The 12,375-nt window shown below is 41.9% G+C and overlaps 1 protein-coding gene and 1 pseudogene across 2 annotated transcripts in view; one reads left to right on the top strand and one right to left on the bottom strand.

Annotated features, from left to right (window-relative positions):
• MAOB (monoamine oxidase B) overlaps positions 1–12,375 on the top strand; it is a 110,900-nt gene that overhangs the window by 25,261 nt on the left and 73,264 nt on the right. The window lies entirely within an intron of this gene.
• On the bottom strand, positions 10,113–11,087 carry LOC309839754 (non-histone chromosomal protein HMG-14-like; annotated as a pseudogene). Its single transcript has one exon. The product of its transcript is annotated as a non-histone chromosomal protein HMG-14-like (transcript).

The raw sequence follows: 12,375 nt of genomic DNA, 5'->3' as shown, positions 1-12,375 counted from the left end.
GTCTGGCCAAAAGCCATGGGATGATTCTGATACTGCAATTAAAATGGTTTAGTCCAATAAGTAGACTTCCTTGAACATGTTTTCCTTGTGGTATTATTCTATGCAAAACTTGTATTGTGATTCTGCTACTTTTACAAACCCCCAGGGGAACGTAGCAGTTTCAAACTTCACCTGTGCTAAGATGACTCCCAAATCACTTATGTATTTCCAGCCAAGGTCAACAGATGGGAGAATAGATAACTATTGGCTTTGTAGTTGGGTCAGTCATGAGAGACAGAAGGAACTGGGGAAGTGTGAGATACAGATGGACATAGTAAGACTAAGCTAAGAACGTACATGGAGACCCACACAAGGATATACACAGAGTAGAGGAGCCCCAGAAATAGACTCATTGAATCAAACAGAAATTCAGCTGGACAAGGGGGCACAGAAGAACAGAACATCACAGCATAACTTTCTAGATTGAGAATTTTGTTACTAAAGGCTGTTAAATGTATATTTGCAATTGTGGGTGTAAGTGTTGACATTGGCATTTTCAGTTCCATTTGCTCCTTTGTCTAGGAGGAATTTGTCAAGGATCAGAGGACCCCCAGGTCTGGATTACACCTCCTTTTAACAAGATGGAAGCCACCTCTAATGAGAGGTGGTTTCACCTTTCAACTTGGAATGCAGATTGGTATTACAACTTGGTGCTATGCCCAAAGCTTGCGAGTACAGAGTTTGTTTAAGGTAGTTAAACACACACACACACACACACACACACACACACACACACAATTTCAGCTAGAGCATAATATTAAAACACATTTAATGTATAAGAAACTTCTGTAAGTAGCTGGTACAACATAGACCAGGTACCTTTCTGTTCCACAACCTAATGGTGCAGGCTTAAGATTTAAATGCCCCAGAGGAATTCATAATTAACAAAGCCTTTAAAATACCTTTTTAAAATATCAGATGCTCAAGTGATCTTCGGCTGAGGAAATAGTTTAGTTTTCTGATGGGTGCCCAGACTATGTTATTGATTAAAGGAAACTCTGTAGCCTTTAGATGTGAGGCAGGCAGGTTGTGGAGCTGACATTGTACTGTTGATATTTGGAGACCTGTATGAATCCTTCTCCAGGTGGAAGACTCCATTTCTATGTTGACACTTTTTTCCTTGCAAATTTTTTGGAATAAGTTTGTAATTAAAAAGATATTTGGAACAGAAAAGTTGGGGTTGAAAATTTTAAAGGGCACTTGTGATCAAATGGTCACACTGACATTAAAATAAGTTTTGTGATACATCAGATTTTGAGTAGATATGCATTCTGATGAACCCACTAGAGTAAGTTCTTTGCAAAATGAGCCCCTGTTCATTCTTTGCAGCTGAACTAGTTGACTTGTCTGAGTTGTTTCATGCCAGCAACAAATATTTATTGAGGCTGTCTACATGTCAGATATTCTCCCAGGTTCTGGGAATAAAGTAGGAAACAAAACAACTAAGACCCTGCCCTCACAGAGCTTATAATCTAGTGAGGAGGATCACACAGTAAATAACCAATAAATCAACCAAATAAATACCTACCTACATACATACATACAAAGTACTACCAGTGGCAAGTAATCCATGAAAAATAAAATAGATGGTGTGATGGAGCAGAGTCAGGGAATACCTCTTCCTTAGAGGTGAGGTATAAGCTGAGATCAGAGATGTTGAACATGTAAATATCAGGGAAAAAGGGTATTACGGGAGATGGGAACAATTGATGCAAAGCCCCTATGGTGGGAACAACTTTGAAGTGTTCAAGGAAGAGAAGGAAAATCAGCATGGCTGGAGTGGGATGAAATGGGTACTAAGGCAAGATACGTAGGCAAGAGTGAATTCATATGTGGCCCTGTAAGTTAAGTAATGAGGTGGGATTACCTCTTTGCAATGTAAGTCGTTGGAAGATTTGAAACAGGGAAATGTCTTGAATTTGATTTTGCTTTAAAGGATATTCTACCCTATGTAAATTGAAAACAGAGAAGTAAGAGTGGAAGCAGTTGCAGTTGCAAGGCTATTGCAATAGTCCAAAGGAGAGATGCTTTCATCTTAGACCAAGGTAGTAGCAGTATGGGTTCTAAGAAATGGTTGTATTCAGGTAGAGTTGACTTACTGATGTATTGATTGGAGGGTGGAGTGGCCAGGGGGAAAAAAGAACAAGGATAATTCCTGGATTTGGGCCTGAACAACTGGGTGAAGTGTGGTACCATTACTGAGGTGGAAAAGACTGCAGAAGAACTGGTTTGGTGGAGGGGACTCAAGACCTCTGTTTGAGATATGTTAAGTTTGAGATGATTATTAAATAGCTGAAGGCACAATTAAGTAGGCAATTTCTATATCAAGCTTGAAGCTTCAAGTCTATAAGATTGAGTGAGATCACCCAAGAATGATTAAAAAAAAAAGAGAGAGAGATCCAAGAACTGAGTCTTGGGGCTCTCCAACATTTAAAAGCTGGGAAGAGGAGAAAATCCAGCAAAGGAGTCTGAGAAGAAGCAGAGTTAGAGAGGAAGAAACCCAAGGAAGTGTGTGGCCCAGAAACAAGTGAAGACAGTGGGTCAAGAAAGAGGACAAGGGAGTTCCCCGGTGGCCTAATGGTTAGGATTCTCGGCTTTCACTGCCTTGGCCCAGGTTCGATCCCTGGTTGGGGAACTGAGATCCCACAAGCTGCACGGCGCGGCCAAGAAAAGAGACATTAAGGCAGATCCTACAGACATTGTAAAGAGAGAGAGAGAGAATAAGAAGGAAGACAAGAGGAGAAGCTGCTAAGAGAACAATTAATCTAAGGACCCAGACTGGACCACTGGGTTTGCAATATGAAAATCACTGACATCCTTGACAAGAGTAGTCTAGGTGGAATGGTAGGGATGAAAGCCTGACTGAAGTGAAGTGGAGAAATAGAGGCAATGGGTGAAGATAACTCTTTGAAGAAGTATTATGAAGAGATGCAGAGGGAAGGGGTTGCAGCTAAAAGGAGATATTGGGGCAGTTAGGTTTTTTGAAGATGAGAGATACCAGAGCAGGTTTGTGTGTCGATGACAGTGATCCAGGAGAGAGGGAGAAATTGATGATGCAGGAAAGAAGGTATATGATTAGAGGATCAAAGCCCTGGGGGGGAATAGGATCCCAAGAGAGTGGCGAGGGTTGACTTCCTTAAAGAAGCCACTTCACTTAAGTCATAAGACGTAGAGAAAGCAGCACATGCAGGCACAGGTGAAGGTATATAGCTGGATTTATTATGGAAAGATGATATTTTTATTTTCTCAATAAAAAATGAAGCAGAGTCATCAGTCGAAGAGGGCTGGGGGCAGGGGAGGTGGTGTCATGGAAGTTGAAGAAGAAAAGGCATGAAATAGCCATTTTGGACAGTGGGAAATTACATACTACGGTTCAAAAACATTATTCATTTAATTGCGTGAAGGTATCTGTCAAATATAATAGTCTTAATTTTAGAAAAGAGATATTAAAATATTCTCCCCGAGGATGATTAATCAAAAGCTAACTGCTGGGCTTCCCTGGTGGCGCAGTGGTTGAGAGTCCGCCTGCCGATGCAGGGGACACGGGTTCGTGCCCCGGTCTGGGAAGATCCCACATGCCGTGGAGCGGCTAGGGAGCCTGTGCTCCGCAACGGGAGAGACCACAACAGTGAGAGGCCCGCGTACCGCAAAAAAAAAAAAAAGATAACTGCTTAGATTGCTCCAAGTCCATGATAAAAATGTTATCAACAGAGAAAAAATTGCTTTACCTCTTCTGCTATGGTCAGTGGGCATTTGTCCAATCTATGATACAATTTATCCATTTGTTTTGTTATAGGTTAAAAAGAAGGTGGTTTAAGACCCAGTCATTTTTTGTGTGATGCACAGTTTGAAGAAATAATAAAACCTGGGATGTTATGCCAATATTGTAAGATGTGGGTCTATAGATAAATCATCTATACTGAATCAAACGTTGATGAGACATGCTATAAAAAGGCTTGAGTTGCCAATAAGTATTTGTGGGGAGGTGGAACTTAAGGAAGCAGAGGCATGATTAATTCCCTGGCAGGCCCAGCCTGCCTATCACTATATGACAACAGCAGGCCCAATATATGCAAGTAATTTTGCACACATAATCTTTGTTTCAACTCTGCCTGCAAGGTACATCCCTGTTTTACAGATTGGAATTAGGAGGAGTTCAGAAGTTATTTGCCCAAGATTCCACAGTGCCTAAGAGGCAAAGTGGGGTCAGAACCTCATTCTTCCAATTTCAAAGCCAAATACTTCCTAAGATGTTGGATCCGTTCATTGAACAGATATTTGTTGAGTATGTACCATGCAACAGGCAATGTTCTAAGAGCCTTATATATTTTGCCTCAATTTCTTTTCACAACTACTTGGTAAGGTAGGGAGTAAATACTTCCACTCTTTTACAGGTCAGGAACTTGAGGTTTAAAGGAGGGGATAAATTTAATCACCTAACCAATGGTAGACCCTGAATATGAGAGATGTCTAATTTTTCAGAAAGATGAATGTTTCCTTTTTGAAGTGATACAAAGCCAATTTCACACAAGGAATTAATTAAGACAATTGGATTGGTAAGGGTTGGGGCCCATTGCTCAGAATGAAATCTAGATATTCTGACTAAAAGCACCTCAATTTGTTTTTGATTTGGGGTAACTGAGTAGATGTCCTAAAGTGAATGAGGAAACTGGATCCCAGCTACAGATACCCCTGAGATAATTTGCCCAGACAGCAACAGATATTCTGTTTTTCTATACATTTTGGCACTAGCGTTCATTTTTGTGTGGCAGGTCCTCTTCTGATATTAACCTAACAACTGAGTCCAGGACCTCTCACTGAGATTTAGAGTGATCCTTTTTTACTCTTTCTGAGAGTATAATTTTCCCTAAAAAGAATTGAACCTAATGAACATACAAGTAACTTCATCTGAGTTCCATTTGAGGCCCTGTCTGCACAAACATTGACAGCTTGTTTTGGCTTTCCGGAAGCCTTTTATCAAACCACAAGGTGGCTTTTGGCCAGACATGGAGAGCTTTCAACCTGTCTCCAAACAGTTGGTATGAAATAACAGGAAAAGCCTCTTTCCAAAAATAATTTGAGTGAAAAGTTTAAAATTATAGAGCTCCCAAAATATTCTTGGGGATTTAGATGCAAATTCTGCCTCAGCCTACCTTCTCCTGGCCCACCACGTTCTCCTCATTTCTTTTTTTTTTTTTTTTTTTTTTTTGCGGTACGCGGGCCTCTCACTGCTGTGGCCTCTCCCGTTGCGAAGCACAGGCTCCGGACGCGCAGGCTCAGCGGCCATGGCTCACGGGCCCAGCCGCTCTGCGGCATGTGGGATCTTCCCAGACCGGGGCACGAACCCGTGTCCCCTGCATTGGCAGGCGGACTCTCAACCACTGCGCCACCAGGGAAGCCCTGGTCTCCTCATTCTTACTGTAGGTGCTCTAATAAGGGGTAAATTATTCATTGCTATGGTAACTGTGACTCAGGGCTCATAACACACCTTGGGGGAGACAGTTGGGTAGGGCAAATTGTCTAGAGCCTGAGCTATATTTGGGGGGATGAGATGGTATTAAGTGAAATTTTCCCAGGAGAACAAAGGCCTGGAAACACTAAACAGTGTGGGATATGGAAAGAACCACAGGGGGAGGGGATTCAATATTGCTAGAGTATAAGGTACAGGGTGGGGAGCAGAAGGATAAAGCTAGAAAAGTTGGCAGAGGTGAAGTCACGCTGGATCTTTAGGGCATTAAGGGTAAGATGGGACAAGGGATCAGGAAAACTCAAGGATAAATTCCAGGTTTCAGACACAGACTCCCGGGCAAATGACTGGGCCCAAGTTACGAGTCAGAAAAAAACCTGGGAAAATGGATAGGATATGATCATTCATTAGTTTCAGGTTTGTCAGTTATCCCTACATTGTAAATATAATGAAAACTAGGAATTTCCTTACTGGTTTGATGAAGAGCCCTGCTTTGGAACAGGAAGAGCTGCCATCTTTGAAGCCATGCAAGGAGCTGACGAATCAGTAAGAACCCAAGAAAATGGTGACCTCTGCTGAAGCCGTATCCCTGTTAATGAGATGAGGTCCAGATAGCTTAGAGCAGAGGTTCTAAACTGGTAGCCCATGGGCCTTCCTGCAGCACTGCATATCTTGAAAGAAGAAGAAAGAGGGAAACTTCTAGTTTCTTACACTGTTGTTTCACCATTTTTCACTTGGTGGAACTAAGTACACTTCCAGCCTTCCCAGGAAGCTCCCTTTCCAAATATGTATATTACAGTCACCCTCTTCCCACCCCTGTGGTGCCTTGCCTGTTAGGCTTCGTTCTTTTCTAGAAGCACGTTAGGCTTGGATATCAACTCCTTGATAACGTGCGCTTAAGGACAGTAGTGTGGTTGAGAATGTTTGATTTGTAGGGAGGAAGAGAGGAGGGTTTTTTTTTGAGAGGGGATTCTGTGACCAACCCACCACCAGTTGTAGCCACAATGGCTACAAATTGACCAAATGGACCAGTTGCTTTAGGTAGTATTCCCCAAAATATGTAAGGAGACATTTCTGCCCTTGAGAAAATCACTTCCATCTCCTGTCCCCCAATAAGTTATAGAGACTAAGAAATGATGTAAATAGTATATAGTAACTCCTGATGGAGGTATGCAATACGTCCAGCTGGATAGAAACCAGTTTAACTTTTTGTGTGTGTGTTTATTTTTATTTTATTTTACGGCAGCTTGGTAACATATTACTAACAACCATTGTTGATACAGAAAATGTCAGCAAACATTTGTACTTAAACAATGCTTCATTCATCTTTTTTTTTTTTTTTGGCTGTGTTGGGTCTTTGTTGCTGCACGGGCTTTTTCTAGTTGCGGCGAGCGGGGGCTCCTCTTCGTTGCAGTGCACGGGGTTCTCATTGCAGTGGCTTCTCTTGTTGTGGAGCACAGGCTCTAGGTGCGCGAGCTTCAGTAGTTGTGGTGCACGGGCTTCAGTAGTTGTGGCGCGTGGGCTTCAGTAGTAGTGGTGCATGGGCTCTAGAGTGAGCGCAGGCTCAGTAGTTGTGGTGCACAGACTTAGTTGCTCCACGGCATGTGGGATCTTCCCGGACCAGGGCTCGAACCTGTGTCCCCTGCATTGGCAGGCAGATTCTTAACCACTGTGCCACCAGGGAGGCCCCATTCATCTTTAAGTTGGGCAAACCTTAAGTATTTTGCAATTAAAAATATGTATAATCTAAGAAAACCCACCTATTATTTCAAATAATCATCTTCATAATTTTGATTTTATAGCCATTTAAAAAAATTGATATATAATTGACATATTAGCTTTAGGTGTACAACATAAAGATTCAATATTTGTATATACTGTGAAATGATCACCACAATATGTCTAGTTAACATACATCACCACACATAGTTACAAATATTTTTTTTCTTTGGATGAGAATTTTTAAGGTCTACTCTCTTAGCAACTTTCAGATATACAATACAGTCTGATTAACTATGGTCACCATGTTGTACATTACATCCCCATGACTTATTTATTTTATAACTGGAAGTTTGTACCTTTTGACCACCCGATTTAACTTTTTTTTTCCAGAATTTTTTATTGTGAGAATTTTCAAGGAATTATACACTCATATACCTACCAACTAGATTGTACAGTTAACATTTTTGCTATATTTGCTTTGTTCCGTATTATCCATCTATCCATCCCTCTCTTTATCTGTCAATCCCTCTTTTTTTGATGCATTTCAAAGGAAGCCACAGACATCGGGACCTCCTGCCTCTAATTACCTTAGCACGCCTATCCTTAACCAGCTTTGTTTGCATCTGCATTTTCTTGTCGTACAACAAGCACAAAAATCACGTGTTTTTTTTGGTTTTTTTGTTTTTATCACAATGCCTTTATTATAACAAAATTCACATGTTTTTTATTAACACCTATTGATGTCACTCAAATTTCATGCTCCGCAGGGCAGACTTTGGGCTAATGCTTTGGAGTTATGAAGACACCACCTATGTAATGAAATTCCAGGTTAATTAAAATTGTTGTCCTGTCTCATGTAGATTAATCACAGAATGGAAAGGGGGTTAATCACTATTTTACAGATGGGGAAAGTGAGGCCCAGAAAGGTGGGGACTCTTGTTCAAGGTCATAAAGCCCATTAGACCTATTTGGCATAGAGCTTTTCTACAGAATGACAATGTTCTGCCTTGTCCTTGAATGAGGCTATGTTTTTCCTCTTACTCTGGTCCTTGCACACCGCTGACTGCCTTGGTCTTTGGCTCACAAGGGTGTTTCAGCAGCAAAGTAAAACTCCTGGGCCAGGCTCCAAACTAGGCTCCCAAATGACTGCTTTGTAACTTCATTTCTTCCAGTTACTTGTCACATCTCATCCAGATTTCTTTTCCTTGGCAATGTCCACATTTTATTCTGTTCTTCTAGAATTCCAAATTAATCATCTCATTTTTGGTGAAAGGAGATGTTGAAATGAAGAAGTGTTCAAAGTATTCTACAGCAGGCCTGTGACCCTCTTCTGGGCATTTGTAACACCCAGCTCTTTCAGAGACTAAGATCTAGGGAGTGGGTGAGCCAAAGGGGGAATGGATCTCTATTTTATATTCTACCTTAAAGATGTTTGTGATTCTAAAAATCATGTTGGTAAAATAAATAAATAAATAAAAATAAAATAAAAATCATGTTGGTAATCCATAGGAGGGCAGAGATATTTCACCCTTAAATCACAGTCAAGGAAACTATCGTGGCATCATATGATTATTTTCGATACTTAAAAAACAGTATTCTTAAAGGAGTGTGTGTTTATTTATATATATTCCATTGAATTTCCAAAAGGTGAATTAAACGATTAGTTTTATATAACAATTTTTAAAATGAAGACTATAACACACAAATTTGGGAAAGACAAGGCTGTAATTTCTGGGTTTGCCTCCTTTTTTTTTTTTTTTTTTTTTTTTTGCTGTACGCGGGCCTCTCACTGTTGTGGCCTCTCCCGTTGTGGAGCACAGGCTCCAGACGCACAGGCTCATCGGCCATGGCTTACGGGCCCAGCCGCTCCGCGGCATGTGGGATCTTCCCGGACCGGGGCACGAACCCACGTCCCCTGCATCGGCAGGCAGACTCTCAACCACTGCGCCACCAGGGAAGCCCTGGGTTTGTCTCCTTTTTTCATGGGAGACCATACTGAGGTCAAGCAGAAACAAATTTTGTCTACCATGATTATAATACACGAAAGAGAACCCACTCCTTTCACACGACAAAAAAAAGACAAGAGCTTGGCTATGAAACGAGGCTCATTATGATTGCTGACATTTTAGGGAAATGCAATAATTTACATGTAAAGCGTGATGAAACAATTTTTATGGTTTTAAATGTATTTTGAAAGGCCTTGGAAGGCAGTCTCATTGTAGTATCTCAGAAGCAGCCGCATCTGGAGAAAGGTTTCTATGGCAACTCATGAAAGCTTGATGTTTTTTTTCTCCTTTTCAAGAGCATAAATCATCACATGGCCTGAGGCTTCAGCAAAGGTCTTCTTTATTTTAGAAGCTATTGCCATTTGTTTTTGTGTTGTATATTTTGACTGTCTAAGAGAAAACAGAGCAAAGGGCTTCCAAGAGGGCTTGGAGTCTTTTTCATATCTGGGGACAAGATGTGAATAACATAATTCTAGACTTTGCTTCTCAGTGATCAAAGTGATAGTACATACACATTGATATGTTTGGTTTATATCATGTGTTGTTTCAGTTTTCAGGAAAGTTGTGATCGGTGCGTTCTCAGGAAAGAGGAGTTAGCCTGGACTTGAGGAGGAACTGTTTGGCCAAAGCACCTCTTTTTTTTTTTCTTTCATAATTGAGATTTTATTGGTTGTTTTGAGGATCGGTACACAGACATTTCACTTTGTACACAATTCTCAACATACGTACCAAAAACCTAAAAAATCATGTAGTTGTGATTCTTTTCTGAATAGTTATTCCAGTGACTTTCCAGCTTAAAATTTGGGGGCAGATTTTCCATCACAGGATATCAAGTACCAATATCTTCAAATATTGATATGCTGTTACATCGTTAAGTCCCACTAATTCACAATTTAATATCACATACACTACATACTCAAATTGTCAATCGTTCACAGCACATTAACAGTTACTAGAAGAACTGGACTACCACGACCAAAGATGTTACAGAGTGCACAAAATTCTGCCCAGGAGAGCCAAGACCAAGGGGTCAGTGGTTTGCTTGAGGAAACAATTCTACCAAAAACAACGTGGGAAGAGAAGTAATTTAAAGTGTTTAAGACATTAAATGCACAACTGACTCCAAACTGCCATTTAGTGTGCTTTGTATTATAGGATAGAAAAGCTACCCTCCATCTGTGGAATGTTAAGCTGACACCCAAGACAATCAAAGCCTCCCATATTCAATATCCCACTATTTTCTGGTTGTACCAAAAAATAAACAACCAGCAAATGATTTCACCTCTTAAAAAGAAGCATTTACACTTAAAAAATGGGATGAGGTGGGATTCCTTCCTTTTTAAAAATGTTTCTAGAGCTACTAAAAAGCTTGCGTTTACAAAATAGTTGATAAAAATATTCCCCTGGATTGTACAAGAAGGGAAACAGGGACCACTGATAGGACCAGGTGTGTGATATTAATCAGACTTGGCCTCTTTCTCTCCTGCTTCATCAGAAGCTGGGCTCTCCTCATTTTTAGTTTTTCCATTTTCTGCAGGTCTTCTTTAGTTTCTTGGTTAGCCACTTCAGCCTGTTTTCCCTTGCTCCCCTTTTTCCCTTTTGTTTGCACTTTTTTGTCGGAAGATTTATCCTTTCCTGCCGCCTTTTTTGGCTTCGTTTCCACTTTTGCAGGAGTCGGTTTAGCTGACAACCTCGCCGATCTCCTCTTGGGCTCCTCCTTCGCCGCCCCCTCGGCGGAGCTGACCTTCCTCTTGGGCATCGTGGCGGCGGGGCGGGCGCGAGCCGGGTGCCTGCGGGCCGCGGCGCGCCGAGAGCCTTCGCGAAGCTAGGCTGCTTGGTCGCTGCTGCGACCCGCGGCGGGGGCGGTAGGAGAACCGGATGGAACCGGATTGGGAGCCCGCCCCCTCCTCCCCCCTTGTCCCCCAGCAGCGAGCTCCCTCTCCCTGTCGGCCGGGCCCCCCCCCCCCGCCCATTGGCTACGGGGCCCACTGCGCCGCGGCCCGGGCCCCGAATAGGTGAGGCGGGCCGTCACTCGACCACTGAGCCCCGCCCCCGCTCTGGGCGCCCCTACCCGCCCGCCGTCTGGCAGGGCCCCAGACCCAGGCGAGGGGGCGGGGCCCAAAGCACCTCTTAATGAGTAGTTCAATGGCGGTATCCTAGAGGGCACTGCGACGCTCTAAATGTCTTCAGATCTCCCTGTAAATGTCTTGGTCCCAGGGTTTTGGGCACTGACAGACTCCAGGTGGTTTTTATCAATATAGTCTTTCCAAGAAAGTTAATAAAGAAATATTCTATTTTTAAAACTCGGCATGCTTTGAGAATTTTTTTTAACAACATTGGCCCTTGTATGTTACAGGAAGTAATGTGACTAATGAAGAACACACAGTTCACAAAAACAGAGCCGGATTTTAGACCGAGCTCTGCCATCGCTAGTTGTGTAACGCTGAGCAAGCTCTTGAATCTCTCCCAGACTCCATTTTCTAATCTGAAAAATTGGAATAACAGTGAGAGCCTCAAAGGCTTATTGTTAAGAACTTAATGTGTGTGAATATTGGAAACTGTAGTGCTGTACAAATATAAGGTGGTTATTATAATTGGTTAGCTGGCTTTCTTTCCAGCTCTTTTTCTTTGAAGAAGTCAAGGGTATCCCTTTACCATTTCCGGTGTGACGAGAAGAAATCAGTTTCAACGTGTGAATATTTTAGCTTCCTATACTATATTAAATATATTATGTTTATATAGACACCATTTCAGCCATTTGTTTATTTCTTGACTAAGTAATTAAATGTCATCTTTGCTGCAGGGTATTAAATGAATACATTCAACAAACATGTAAGTGCCAACTGTGTACTGGCATCGAGGACACAGACTAGATAATTAAATTCTTATCATTCAGGAAATAAGTTTTCTGAGTTTCAAGGCCATGGCATAAGCTTCAGGCTGATGCCATGAAAGAGGGGTTGTAATTCCAGCCCACACTGCTAGCCAAGCACCGATGTGAGCTGCATTCACCCGAAGAAAGGATGCCTTTTTGAAATTCACCTGCCATGAGTGTGTGCCTTTGTTACGGAGTCCAAGCTCGCTCTGCTCACCGCTCAACTGGCCAATAAATCGGGAGACAAGGTGTTGAGGCAAAGGAAT

This window comes from Grampus griseus (genome assembly GCF_964374135.1).
Source record: "Grampus griseus genome assembly, chromosome: X".
NCBI classification, from domain to species: Eukaryota; Metazoa; Chordata; class Mammalia; order Artiodactyla; family Delphinidae; genus Grampus; species Grampus griseus.
Note: the sequence above shows the minus strand (reverse complement) of the source record. Positions and strands in the feature narration are given on the sequence as shown.